General features: G+C 33.4%; 1 long non-coding RNA gene across 2 annotated transcripts in view; it reads left to right on the top strand.

The window, feature by feature from the left end:
* LOC150095438 (uncharacterized) overlaps window positions 1-13,143 on the top strand; it is a 171,196-nt gene that overhangs the window by 28,699 nt on the left and 129,354 nt on the right. The window lies entirely within an intron of this gene.

Below are 13,143 nucleotides of genomic sequence, written 5' to 3'. Positions count from 1 at the left end.
CTTAATCTCAGCAGTCTAAAATGTTGAGAGACTTAATATTTTGGCCATTACAATGTGTTGTGCGCAAAACTTCTTTAGTTCCGGTTGGTCTGCAGTAATCCTCTGCCTTCACATTAAATGTGGTGGCCTGTTATTACGAGGGGAGCTGGAAAGTTCTGATAAACGCCTAGAACAAAACTGATATTAAAGCAATTGATATAGCCACAAGAAAGTACATATATTTAAACCTTTAACTCTATGCTTCATCAAATTGGAATAATTTGTTCTTTTTCTTTTAGGTTATATAAGAAGACATAAAAATTAATGAATTTTTGTTCTAAGTGTTCATCAGAACTTCCCAGACTTCTCTCGTAGTTTTGGAGCTATGGCCAGCTAGCAGATACTAAACCAGTCGACTAGAGAAAAGGAATTAATTGGCACAAAAGATGGGGTGTGATGTTCTTCAGATGAAAAACAAAGCCTTTATGATACTAGACCCCACTAAATAGCAGATGAATTTAGTTTTTTTCTCCCAGAATAATGCAACCAATTTTGTAATAATAAGTTTGAAGCGAGACATTACCATGTTTGGATTCCAGAGGAAAGATCTAGTTAATTTTTCTCCATTTCTTATCTTATACGCTATGGATGATGTTTTAAAAGTTATGTCAGACATCGTCACCTAACATTTCTACTTTTCGAGGGATAGTTTAGCTTTAAAACGGTTACTCGAAACACCAGCTGCTAGATAATATGCTGGAGTTAAAATGATAAAGCCAATTGGAGGCATTGCTGAAACCAAGGTTCCAGAGGAGGTGGTTAAAATTCATCATGTTTATGGCTTAGTAAAAAATATAATATTTCATTATCCATCTCCTTATCATTTCAACTCAACATCTTTAACATTCATGAAAAATCAAAGAGAAATAAATTACATGTAAAAAGGCAAATTTCCCCAAACCTCCCAGATTCACTTAGCAATCATTGTTCCACCCCTCAATGACGTTCATTTACATCTTCATCGACAAAATTATGCCCACTTTTCCGAGCAGAAACTCAAATTTCAGCTTCTCCCAATACTTTTGAAATTCTTTTACTCTTTTTTTCTGATACATATTAATGGAGTATATTCTTTAATTTAATGCAAACCGGTCTGGGAAGTGCCATTTCTCATAATACATAGCATTATACATGTCTGAAAGGATGTGGGCTTTGCATTATGGGATACCAAGATAAGTGATGTGAAGTCGCCTCTATATACGATGTGTCCAGTCCTGAAGATACTGTAGGCACAAACTTTGTTTGCTTACACTTAGATAAAGGATTAAACCAACAATAGAATTTTCTTTAATTCTTCGCATCTTTTATTTATAGTATAACCAAGTGAAAAAAACTTCAAACATAATACTGGAGTGTTTGCAACTTATAACCAGAAGTTTTTGATGTTTATTGCTAAAAATTCGCTTATTCCGTTTTATCGAATTCATTTTATGTAAATTTTCTTTCTCTCGAAGTTGATTTTCTCCAGACGAAATGTCCTAGTAGTGAAGTTAAAGATTTTCATTTAACATTTCTGACTGGCTTTCCTTTTCAGAGTAATTCAGACAAATTCAATGTTGTTGTTGAATAACAACAACATTGAATTTCATTGAATTCAGCCATTCTCATTGATGCGTTGGCTAGGATGTCTTCGTGATTTGGGTATCATTCGCTTGGGTGAATTATTGTTTTCAATCCTCTGATTCAAAGATTTGCATAGAATGTGATATAATTTTTATTATTATGAAAACATACATTTCCATTCCACTTTAATTTCTTTGCCTTATGTAAGATTTTCAATGCAACGTGCAATAAAGGAGAAGAATCAATCATATATCATTGACTTTCATCGAAATCTTTAGTTTTATGTTGAAAACTTTCAGCATAAACTGAAAAGGAAAATTTACAGTTGTATATTTACCGGTGCATGCAGCATTCAATGTCTCTTTTGGCTATTCATTAGATGATCAGAAGTATTATCTTTCCCAAACTGTACACCAAACTGTCTCCTAGTCCAAATGAGATTTCTCCGACTATTCTGAAAATGTGTGCTCCAGAGTTGACTCAAGTTCTATGTTGCCTTTTTAATTTTCTCTCATTCCACTGAAATAAAATCTATTCACTAGTTTGGCGAATTGCCTGTGTCTAACCTATTGCTATATTAAAAGTGTGTCAATCAGATGACCAGCCGGTTTAGTCTCAAATTTATTCTTTCTAAATAATGCAGAAATTCATTAGCAGGTGATCACTATGGATTCTGCTACTAACGATAATTAGGAAATCTTCTTGCTTATGTCCTCGTCTTGGGACAAAACTCCATGAAAAAAAAAAAAAAACTGAAAAATATTAGGTGGCTGCTTGATATCTTTAAGTTATTTGATTGTGTATTACACAAATGCCTATTAAGTAGGACTCATCAACTTGTCTGTCTTTTGACTTCTTCAAAGGGGTTGCCAGCTTATCTCTTGTCATTATGTGTGATTGAAGATGCATCTTTGTCGCCAAATTTTTTAACTACTGCTGAAGTTCCGCAAGCACTGCAATTTATTAATTAACTTTATTAATTGAATGCAAATCCGAAGTAAGGTTTTGTTGATGACAGTGTACTTTAAACTTCTCTCTCTCTCTCTCATTTGACAAACCTTGCACTCAACAACAAGATTACCAGAACATCAATTTCTGCAAAAATATTTGATCTTGAAACAATATTTCCGTGGGATTCTGATAATATTTTTAACTTAACTTCTCGTAAAATTTATCATGTCTTATTATTCGAAATTATTGGTCTTTTTCTTTAGTCTGGCTTTTAACAATACTAGAATCTCTGGACATAACGATATTTCCTTTCCCGAGAGAACTGTAATTTTTCTTGGCATGAAGACGGTACAGATATCTCTGTTTCAACAAAGAGAGAGAGAGAGAGAGAGAGGAGTTCAGATATAAATGCACTATTTATACCTGAACAGCTATCAGTTTCCCACAAATCTGTCCAAGCATCGTATATTCTCTCTCTCTCTCTCTCTCTTTCTCCTTATCAGAGAGCTCAGATTCTGGTACTTGCATTTTCTACTGTTTTTTCCATGGGCACTGTTAATCAAAGCTGTCATCGAGGTTAGTTGTGAAAAATGGACCTTGAGTAGAAATGAGGAGTTTCTGGACGTGCATGCATGTGTGAGCCTTAACAGGTACAGAAAAATCTTTCTGTGAACTTTATGTACAATTTGGGAAGGAATAAAATGTCAATTCCTTTAAGCCTCTTGGAGATATTGCATTCATCAGGATATCGAAACGGGGTAGAAACAAGAAAGGACGGAATTTACAACTAAGATCTCTAGTGAACATCAGAAGATATGGCATGTGAGCACGTGTAAGGGCTATATCACTATAAGATCTTATCGCGATTATTTATGACCATATAAAGTGTTTCGCTTTTAAATATACAAAGAAAGTGGGAAGGGAAAACCCTGTTTTTTAAGTTAGTGAAATAGTACATTTTCATTGCAGGTTAACTTGATTTGCTCGTTGCAGAATAATTATATGAGGGATTAGAATTCAAGGCGAAAATAAGCGTTCTTCCCTTTTTCCCATTGAATTCTTGTTACTGTTCTTGTTACAATTATTATAATTTTAGTAGAAATATGAGAACATTCTGTTTGATTTCGTTTTAGTTTCACGCGATATGAACCCAAGAATGATTGAGGAAGATACGTTTAGCTGGAAACTGCACTTCTTGGAGAATGCTTCAAGTGGAAGACTTTTCCAGAAAATAGAAGTAGATTAATGAAACAAGAATGGGAAAAGAAGGTTTTTGTTATTCTGCAGATAAACTATGAATGGGTGTTGGGCAGCTGCAGTTCGTGTTATTGTAGACTTAGAGGGAAGGAACCGAGGATGAAATAAAGATATACTCATATATGTCATTTAAGCAGAACTGTGCAAATGATGGAAGTACCTGTAGAAAAGGCATAAAATAGAACTGCCATTTTTTGGAGGTAGATGACGCTACAAATTTGCTGTGTTTGTTCTAAGAAATACCAGGGGGTATCAACCCACAGAGAGGGCGATCTCGTTATTTTTTATTTTATTTGTGTGTGTGTGTGTGTGTGTGTGTGTGTGTGTGTGTGTGTGTGTGTGTGTGTGTGTGTGTGTGTGTGTGTGTGTGTGTGTGTGTGTGTGTGTGTGTGTGTGTGTGTGTGTGAAAAGCTGGGTGTTATCGACTGTAAGGAGAGGAGAACTAATATATACATTTTTTTTTCCGACAGAAAAAGGACTGTCTTTCGGTAGCCAGGTTGTCACAGTAGAGATCACATGTAGAGATCAGTACTGTATTTAAGTCACAGACTGCAGAGCCCCAGGTCATCAGTTAGTACACGTGACATCGTTCTCTGCGAAACATTAATCTCTCGCGACATCACTTTCTGCTAGATCCCATCATACCGTGATAATATCAAATGAAATGATATTTGAGTGATAAATGTATCATGTCCTGAAAGTTAGGATATACTTAAACGTTTTGTGATATTCTCTATATTTCAATCCATTTATTTATGATTCGTGTTGCTAAAAAATAATTCAAATCACATAGCAGTGTTAGTTATGGAATAAGATATTTTTAAAATTCACACTGAGCAGCTTCTTGTACACTACTTAACTTCCTGTTAAGACAAATGCCTCGTATCAAAATAAATAAGATATTCATTTGACGCCATACGACCTTTAGAGTAGGGGTGGGCAAATTCTTCTGTAATAAGAGCCGCATATAATACATTTTTGAAAGTTCAAGAGCCGCAGAAAATATTATTTTAAAATTGTATTTATAAATAATAAAAAATACAACTATATAGCAGTTCTACTCACCAAAGAAGAACATGTTTAATCTATATTTAATCTCTACTCGTTGAAGGCTTTGATTGATTCTTAATTTGTGCAGTTAATAGCATTAAAATCTGGCTGGTAGGATGTCAAAGCTGTTCTAAGGAGCTCGTTGAGGTGGCTGTTAGTGAGGATAGCGCGATGTTTTGACTTGACAAATTTCATTACAGATAAGAGAGATTCAGAGCAGTAAGTTGTCTCAAAAACAGAGAGTAGTCGGAGCCAGTTTTCTGAAGATTGGGATACTTTGCTTCTGGGATTTGTTTCCAAAAGTCAGTTACAAATGAGCTTTTTTGTACTAGCTTCAAACCCACATCTTCCTGCAGTTCAATAAGCTCTGTCTCTATTGAAGCAACATCTGCGGTAAAAGTTGCAACAACAGGACATCCATCGTTGATGACATCAATCACACAAAGATTCACAAGAAATTCAAAACATGGCTTTAACTTTTTTAGTTTCTCAAACCTATTCTCAAAATCATTATAAAGTGTTTCTAAGTTTCCTTCGCATTGTTTCAGATAAAATCGTCCCCCAATGTTGGTTAAACACTCTTATTTCTTGTTCAGATTTCCGTTTTATACTCTTCTGTTGCTCAGTGATTTTAAACAAGGGTTTTATAACTTTCACTAAAATCAGTCTTAATTATTTATTAATCAGAAAAGTACTTATCTACACTAAAATTCACTAGTTATGTTCCGCTACCACCGCAAACGCGTAACTTGTGTGTATTGCATGACGAGTGATGACGCAGAGTGCAGGCAACAGAGGCGGTGGGTAATGCAGCGATCATAGTAATCACTTTTGGAACTAATTTTGGCGGGAGCACACAGGCAATAAAATGTCAAAACACTTTTACCAACCAAATAATAATAATAAAATCCACGTTAACAACCCTTTTGGCCGGTGCTATTTAAAAGCTAAAAATGTAAAGTAGCAAAATATATGTTTTCTTACTTATCTTTAAAGCATTTACGAAATAAAATATTCTAATATTAGTACATACTATGCTACTATAGATTATTAAAATAAAAGTTTAGAAAAAATGGCAATGAAAACCAGTATTGTTTCGGGAGCCGCACCAAGTAGCTTTGGGAGCCGCAGTTTGCTCACCCCTGTTCTAGAGTATAGGAAATTTTCAACTTTCGCAGTATGCTGGTTATAAAAGAATCGTGTAAAAATAATAGTGATAATACTGCTACTTTGCGGTCAACAAATGCTATTGTTTTTGCCTCGTACGGCTTCAGAATAGTACAGAATGACGCACTCGTTACGTAAAATGGAGAGTTCTTATCGAGTTCGATCATATTAAGCAATATTATATTATTTAACATTATAACATGTGCAACATAAATTATAAAGAAACCGTCTGTGTTAAATTGATTTGCAAATATTATTTGTAATTATATTATAATATATATCAATCGATTTGTAAATATTATACGATGAAATTAATCACATATATTTACGGTGACCATTTTTTTTTTTTTTTTTGGAGAAAATAAAGGACAAATCAGAAATTGTTTCATAATAAAAAAAAAAAAATAGGTTGCGTTTATTTGTTTCACTAAAACAAAAAGCTTTATATCATTTATTATAAAATATAAGCGTATACATAGCATTTTAAACAATCATATTATTACTTAAAAAATTTAATTTTTTTATACTTTTCACAAGAATGAATTTTTTTTTAATAAATCAGGTTTGTGTTTTAAAAATTCATAAAACTGTATACAATTCATGTCAAAGTTGCATTTGGTATAAATGCATGCTTTCAAATGTTTCTAATTTTAATTGGGGTTTTTCACTGGTCCACCTATTGTTTACTAATGAAAATACTCGTTCAGTGGGGCATTAGATCCAAGGAGACATAAGCAAAATTTAACGATTTTTGAAATGTTTTTAAAAGATACGTGTTTACGTCCACTCACTCCTACCACAACTTCTACACTACACACACAGTCAAGTACAATATGTACACACGCACATCAACGACGCAGCCATATACAGTATGCCGCGCCGCTAGCGAGTCCCGGCGAAATGACAGTTTCATGTTTCTATGGGCCGTGTGCTGCGCGCCGGTATTCAGTTTGCAATTTCAATTCATAAAATAAAGGACAAAATGGCCATTTTAGGGGGGGGGGAACTAAAGGACAGAGCAGTATGGTCACCGTACAATATTCCTTTTGTTGTTATGATTTGTTTTAAACCTCTAAGGTTCAACTAGCTGCATGCACCAGCTTCTTCCATTCCTTTCTGTCTTGAGCTTTTTTCATTCCAGTTCTGAATTCCCATCTCATCTAAGTCTTTTTAGATATTACTTGCCATATAATGTAAAACATCTGAACAGTTATAGAACATTAAAAGCCGTACTATGGAAATTGTATCAGCACACTTAGAACTTCAACAATTACATACATTTCACATAAAACGTATTAACCACAGTAACAAACGCTACTAAAAAAAAAAAAAAGAAAAAGAGAGTTTAGTTAATCGTTAATACACTGACTTCAGAAATTTTAACGCTAGCTTCGAAGTCAGTGGATTACCCCGTCTCATCATCCTTTTACTAGGGTGCCCACATTGGACCTCCCTAGTTTCAAAGTGTTACTACTACTGAAGTGTATGTTAAGGTGTCGAAATTGTACAAATGAGAAGGAATACTCACCATAGTAGTAGTGCGGCCACTTCTGACAAGATCAAGATCAAGATAAGATAAGGAATCGTGACGTGATTGGTTGATGACGTCATTGTGTGCATGGCTTCATGGGTCTGGAATGTTTGGAATTTCCGTGTAGGCAAGTGTGTCACTGGCTTCAGCTCTTGTGTTTTGGTTCGCGTATGGGATTATGGGTGATCGTAGAGATAAGGATTCGTGTTGTGATTGGTGGTGCAGTTCTGACAAGATGAAGATCAGAAGATCAAGATAAGATAAGGAATGGTGAGGTGGGTGTGTGTTGTTTTCAGATGTAGATAAGTGACGTCATTTGTTGTTTGTAAATAAATGTCGTCATTTGTTATTTGTAAATAAGTGACGTTGTTGTTTTGAATGGAAAGGATGATATTAGTGGATAAGAAATCGTGTCGTGATTGGTGCTCACTTCTGACAAGATCAAGATCAAGATAAGATAAGGAATCGTGACGTGAATGTTTGTTATGAGATATAGATAAGTGACGTCATTTGTTATTTGTAAATAAATGTCGTCATTTGTTATTTGTAAATAAGTGACGTTGTTGTTTTGAATGGAAAGGATGATATTAGTGGATAAGAAATCGTGTCGTGATTGGTGGGACACTTTAAACCAGATCAAGATCAAGATAAGATAAGGAAATGTGACGTGAATATTTGTTGTTAGTTGTAAATAAGTGACGTTATTGTTTTGAATGGGAAGGATGATTTTAGTGGTTAAGTAATCGTCTCGTGATTGGTGGGACACTTTTAACCAGATCAAGATCAAGATAAGATAAGAATCGTGACGTGAATGTTTGTTGTTATTGAGTTTGGAATGATAATTTAATTTAACTATATTCTATGTCACACAAACATACAGGTTTTTTTTTCTTCTCTAGATGGTTGTACTAATTTTCCAATACATTTTGGGTATTTCTTTCCTGTTAAAGTGTGGGAATTCTTAGAGAAAGTCGTGATGGCTCTCGTGTTTCGATCTTTTCTGAATAATTAATTATATTCTTAAAGTACCTGTCCTTAAACACACACACACATACACATTAGACATAAAAAATCGCTAATGTGTCCATGTTGATACTCTAATATATAACCTATGATTATTCTTATGGAAAAAAAAAAAACTATTCAGTATTAGAATTACGCTTACCAAACAACATGCGATCAGTTATGTTTAAGTTAAAAAAGTACTTACAGCTTTCCAGATGACTCTTCAAAATTCGATTATTCCAAAATAGTTCAATTTTATATCCACAACACAACACAAACACAAAAACTACAAAGAATGAAATTTCTGTAAATACTGTAACCTGAACTAGTTACTTCGTCCTTTAGATTACGGAGCATAGATGGTGAGGTTTCGTCATTGCAATATCCCCCAGCGAGCGCTTTTCTTCAAAGGGGATGACATGAGTCACATCCTTAAATTGGGAATTTATTTTCCAACACTGAATATTTCTCATTAAGTCTTTTACAGTAGGTTTTCTGAATATTCCAATTGTTGATTAACATGTATTCACAGAACACAAACACAAATCTGAAAAGAACATTTCACTTTTTCATTATAGCTTACTGTGGCTAACATATATTCACACCACAAAACACACAAAACATAGGAGTTGATAGATATTTCTGTAAATAACCAGAAAAGCTAGTGGACTACTTAATTTACTTTAGTATCCGTTTGGTTCTCTGTATTAATCTTTCCCACGAGTGTCCATCCTCGGTAGGAAGCTCTATGCGCTGTTTTGTTTAGGGTAAGTGTTATTTCCGGTTTCGAATTCCGATTGCTGTTAGAGTATGGAATTCAGACAAGTGAAATTATTATTATTTTTTTTCAAATTGATTGGTTATTTTCTGTATTTTACTTTTACAGGTCATATTCTAACAGAATAACTGAGCAGAATTAATAAATATATATAAAGTATATGAGACTTAGTTGAATATTTAATTTAGATTACTATCCGATTGGTTCGTTCTCTGTTTAATTCCTTCCCACAGTTGCTCATGCTATGTTTCCTAAGCTTGGTAGGAAAGTCTATGCGCCTTTTTGTTTAGGGTAAGTGTAATTTCCTGTTTCGAATTCCGAGTGCTGTTAAGGTATATGGAATTCTGACAAGTGAAATTTTTTTTTTTTTTTTCAAATTGAATGGCTATTTTCTGTATTTTACTTTTAAAAATCAGTTTAATTACATATTCTAACAGAATAACTGAGCAAAATTAACGAATAAATAAAATGTGAATTTATTTTCCAACACTGTAGATTTCTCACGAATTTCAGATTTCAGAAGTAGATTTAGTAGATTTAGTAGAAGTAGACGTAGATTTCAGAAGTCGTATCTTAAAGATATCTCTCTCTTATCTGGTCGCCAACTTGTTGTACCTAGGTGAAAAATAGTGTGTGTGTAGTAACGTGTTGGTTTTAAATATCTAATGGCTCTGTAAAATAACCAAATTCTACAGTATTGTAATTTCAGGTGAAATCTTCTGCACTAAAATTCTGGTTATTAAAATAATACTCGATTTTTTTTTTTTTTTGCTTCTAAGAGTTGACAGATTCTTGATATATTTGAGGGCTTGCATGAACAAATAAGACTTTTAACTCACTGAGTCAAAAAAAATAAATAAATAAAATAAAATAACAAAAATCTAGTTAGTTTGTGGTATTAAATTTTACAAGGAGAAAAAAAAAACAGTTATCTTCCTTCTTAAATTTGTATAACACATATACGACACCCAATTTGTTCATTTTAATTTACACATTTTATTGAATGAAATATTATTTACAAATTGTATTTACTGAATCTAACAATACAGAAAATAAATAAATAAACTGAAAAATACATCAAAGGTTCTTCCCAGACTTGTGGAATTGCCATCACATGGTTTTTGACAATGTGACTCTCATCTGAAAGTTAATTTTTCGTTTGGCATTCGTTGGGAATTTATTATTGTAGTAAAATTAAGGGTTGTGTATTTATTTCTTTGAATCCAATATGCATACTTCAGAGAATTATTAAAAGCACAGAGTCTTTCGTTATGTTTCCAAAAGCATTTAAAAGTACACGTTATGTTTTCACGTTTTGGGCATCCAATTTCATTTAAATCAAGAACAGGCCTCTCTATTAACTTCGTTAATGTTTTTGATTTTTCTCTTCCTTTGGCAAGTAATATATGATATTTGCATGTTGATTCTATCATCCAATTTCTTAGTTTGTCCAAAGATAGTGAACCAATTTCCCACTTCAGCTGATGGTTATATTTTATTAACCAAGAATTCTGTTTTTTAACTCTTTCAGGTAATTCTTTCCAACTACAAGGTGATTTTGTCACTGCATATCTTACACTAATTCCATCAGAAATACAAATTTCTTTAGGAAATAAATTTGAACTCTTGTTCAACAAAAATTGTACATCAATTATCCCAATGATAGCTGAAAATTCGTATTTTTCACCCACTGTCGATTTTTCATAATCGTTTTCCTTCATTCTTCTTCTTCGATTACTTCATATGGCACCACAAATAAATAGTTATTTATTATTATTTCACTGATTATTAGCTCTGATCGTTTACTTTACGGTAACATTCGTTTAAAAATTCTAAACAATTAGAACTTTTCATGAAGAAACTTTCAAAGAATTTGTGGCTCACCCATTATTTTTGCATTACCAAACACAAATCACATAACAGCAGCTGCAGTAGTCCAAAGTCACTCGACTCTCTGGTATTTTCTTATAGTACTGTTTACACTTACCATCCTCTACCCTGACCGTTCCTTCAAAAATGAACCTTTTGCGCAGATGACTCAACGACATGTTTTCACATGCTGTTGGATATACTGTTGGTGTGTTTTTATCTTACTTTGTGTAGGGAAAGGTAAAATTTGTATATGTGTTATCTGTAGAGTACAAACATTTTCTCAATGCCAAACTTTAAAGAAGTGTTAAACTCACGTTTTGTTGGTTTAATTAGGTGCTTCTCTCTTTCTCTCTCTCTCACTCTCTCTCTCTCTCTCTCTGTAAAAATAACCAAATTCTAACAGTTCGGATTTTCGATTATGTGAACGATTTGTTTTCAGATAACTCAAATAATGTCAATAGGTAGCATTAGACAATTTCTAAAATAATCAATACATGGATTTTCGTTTTCAACACCTTTTTTTTTTTTTTTCCTGTCCTGGCATTAATTTCACAGTTGTGATTTTTTTTAAATAATTAAACAGAATTGCATTAAGATATAAAGTTGTGGATTTAAATATCAAGATCTAATCAGAATAAGTGAGTAAAAATTCACTGTGGAAAAACACAACAACAAAAACACACATCTTTGTTCATTTAAGTTTACAAATGCACATTTTATTTTGCTGAAATACTATTTACAAGTATATTCACTGAGAAAAATTCGAAACATGTAATTACCTAAAAATATTTCACAATATTTAGTTTAGACTCTTAACATTTTCCAAAGAGTTCAATGAATAAAATTTTTGTTACTCACTGTTTCTTGGTTACATTACATCAAAATAGCTGGTCACGCAAAAGAATTTTTAAATCAGATACCATGGTAACCACACTTCCATACGTTTGATATTGTGTCAGTCTGGAAATGACACCATGCCTCGCTAAACATTCTGTGTATTCTTTTGTCAGCAAATATACACAAACAGTTTTTGTAAAATGTTCGTAAATGTCCCAAAATAAAGAATCTTTATCGAATTGGATAAAATCTTGAAAGTCTAATTTTACCATTGATGAATTTAAATGTTGAGCGATAATTTTTCCCATTAAACGGACAGATGGTAATTCAGTTTCCAAAAATAGTAAATGATTATCAATGTCGTACATTTTTGTTGAAAATCTCTCAGCTTCTTCACAACTAATAGAAAAAACCTTACTTCCATCAGCTCCTTTATCATCTTGGCATTTCAGAATATAACAATCACCGAGGTCCATTTCGTAGTCAACTCTTCTTTGCAAGTAGCCGAGGATATCAGACCACTTCCTGCGTAATTTTTCCCAAGTGGTCCGGGATAAATACATCACAATGTACGTGTCTTCTAAAATAATAATCGGTTTCCATCCTTTTAGAGCTAGGTGAAGAGTTTTGTCTCGTGCTATTTTCCTGAAGAAAGAAAATTTCAATGACTTTTGTGGCTCACCCATTATTTTACTTTACTTTACTTTCCTGGATACCAATCACCACAACACAATACGATAACTTCACAGGATGAACGAATTGTCGAAACTGCAAAGACACTTGACTCGTTTATTTTTCCTTATAGTACTGTTTACCTGACCATATCCCTGACCGTTCCTTCCAAAATGAAACTTTTGCGCAGATGATTCACGGACATGTTTCTACATGTTGTTGGATAAACCATGACGACAATGACGGATGTGTGTCACCCTGGGAAAATTCCAAGATATCTTATCTCAAAAACATCACCCACAATTCCATAGCCAAACAAAACATGACAACAATGTCGTTATGTGTTTGGATATTTCTGGGGAACATATGTCTCTCATACTGTGATATCACAGAGGGTGACAGATGTCTTCCCTGCAATGCT

Source organism: Typopeltis vanoorti, chromosome 20 (genome assembly GCF_054136105.1).
Source record: "Typopeltis vanoorti isolate ZY-2024b chromosome 20, IOZ_Tvanoo_1.0, whole genome shotgun sequence".
NCBI lineage: Eukaryota > Metazoa > Arthropoda > Arachnida > Uropygi > Thelyphonidae > Typopeltis > Typopeltis vanoorti.
The sequence above is the reverse complement of the archived record's forward strand: the minus strand, read 5'-3'. Positions and strand labels throughout refer to the sequence as shown.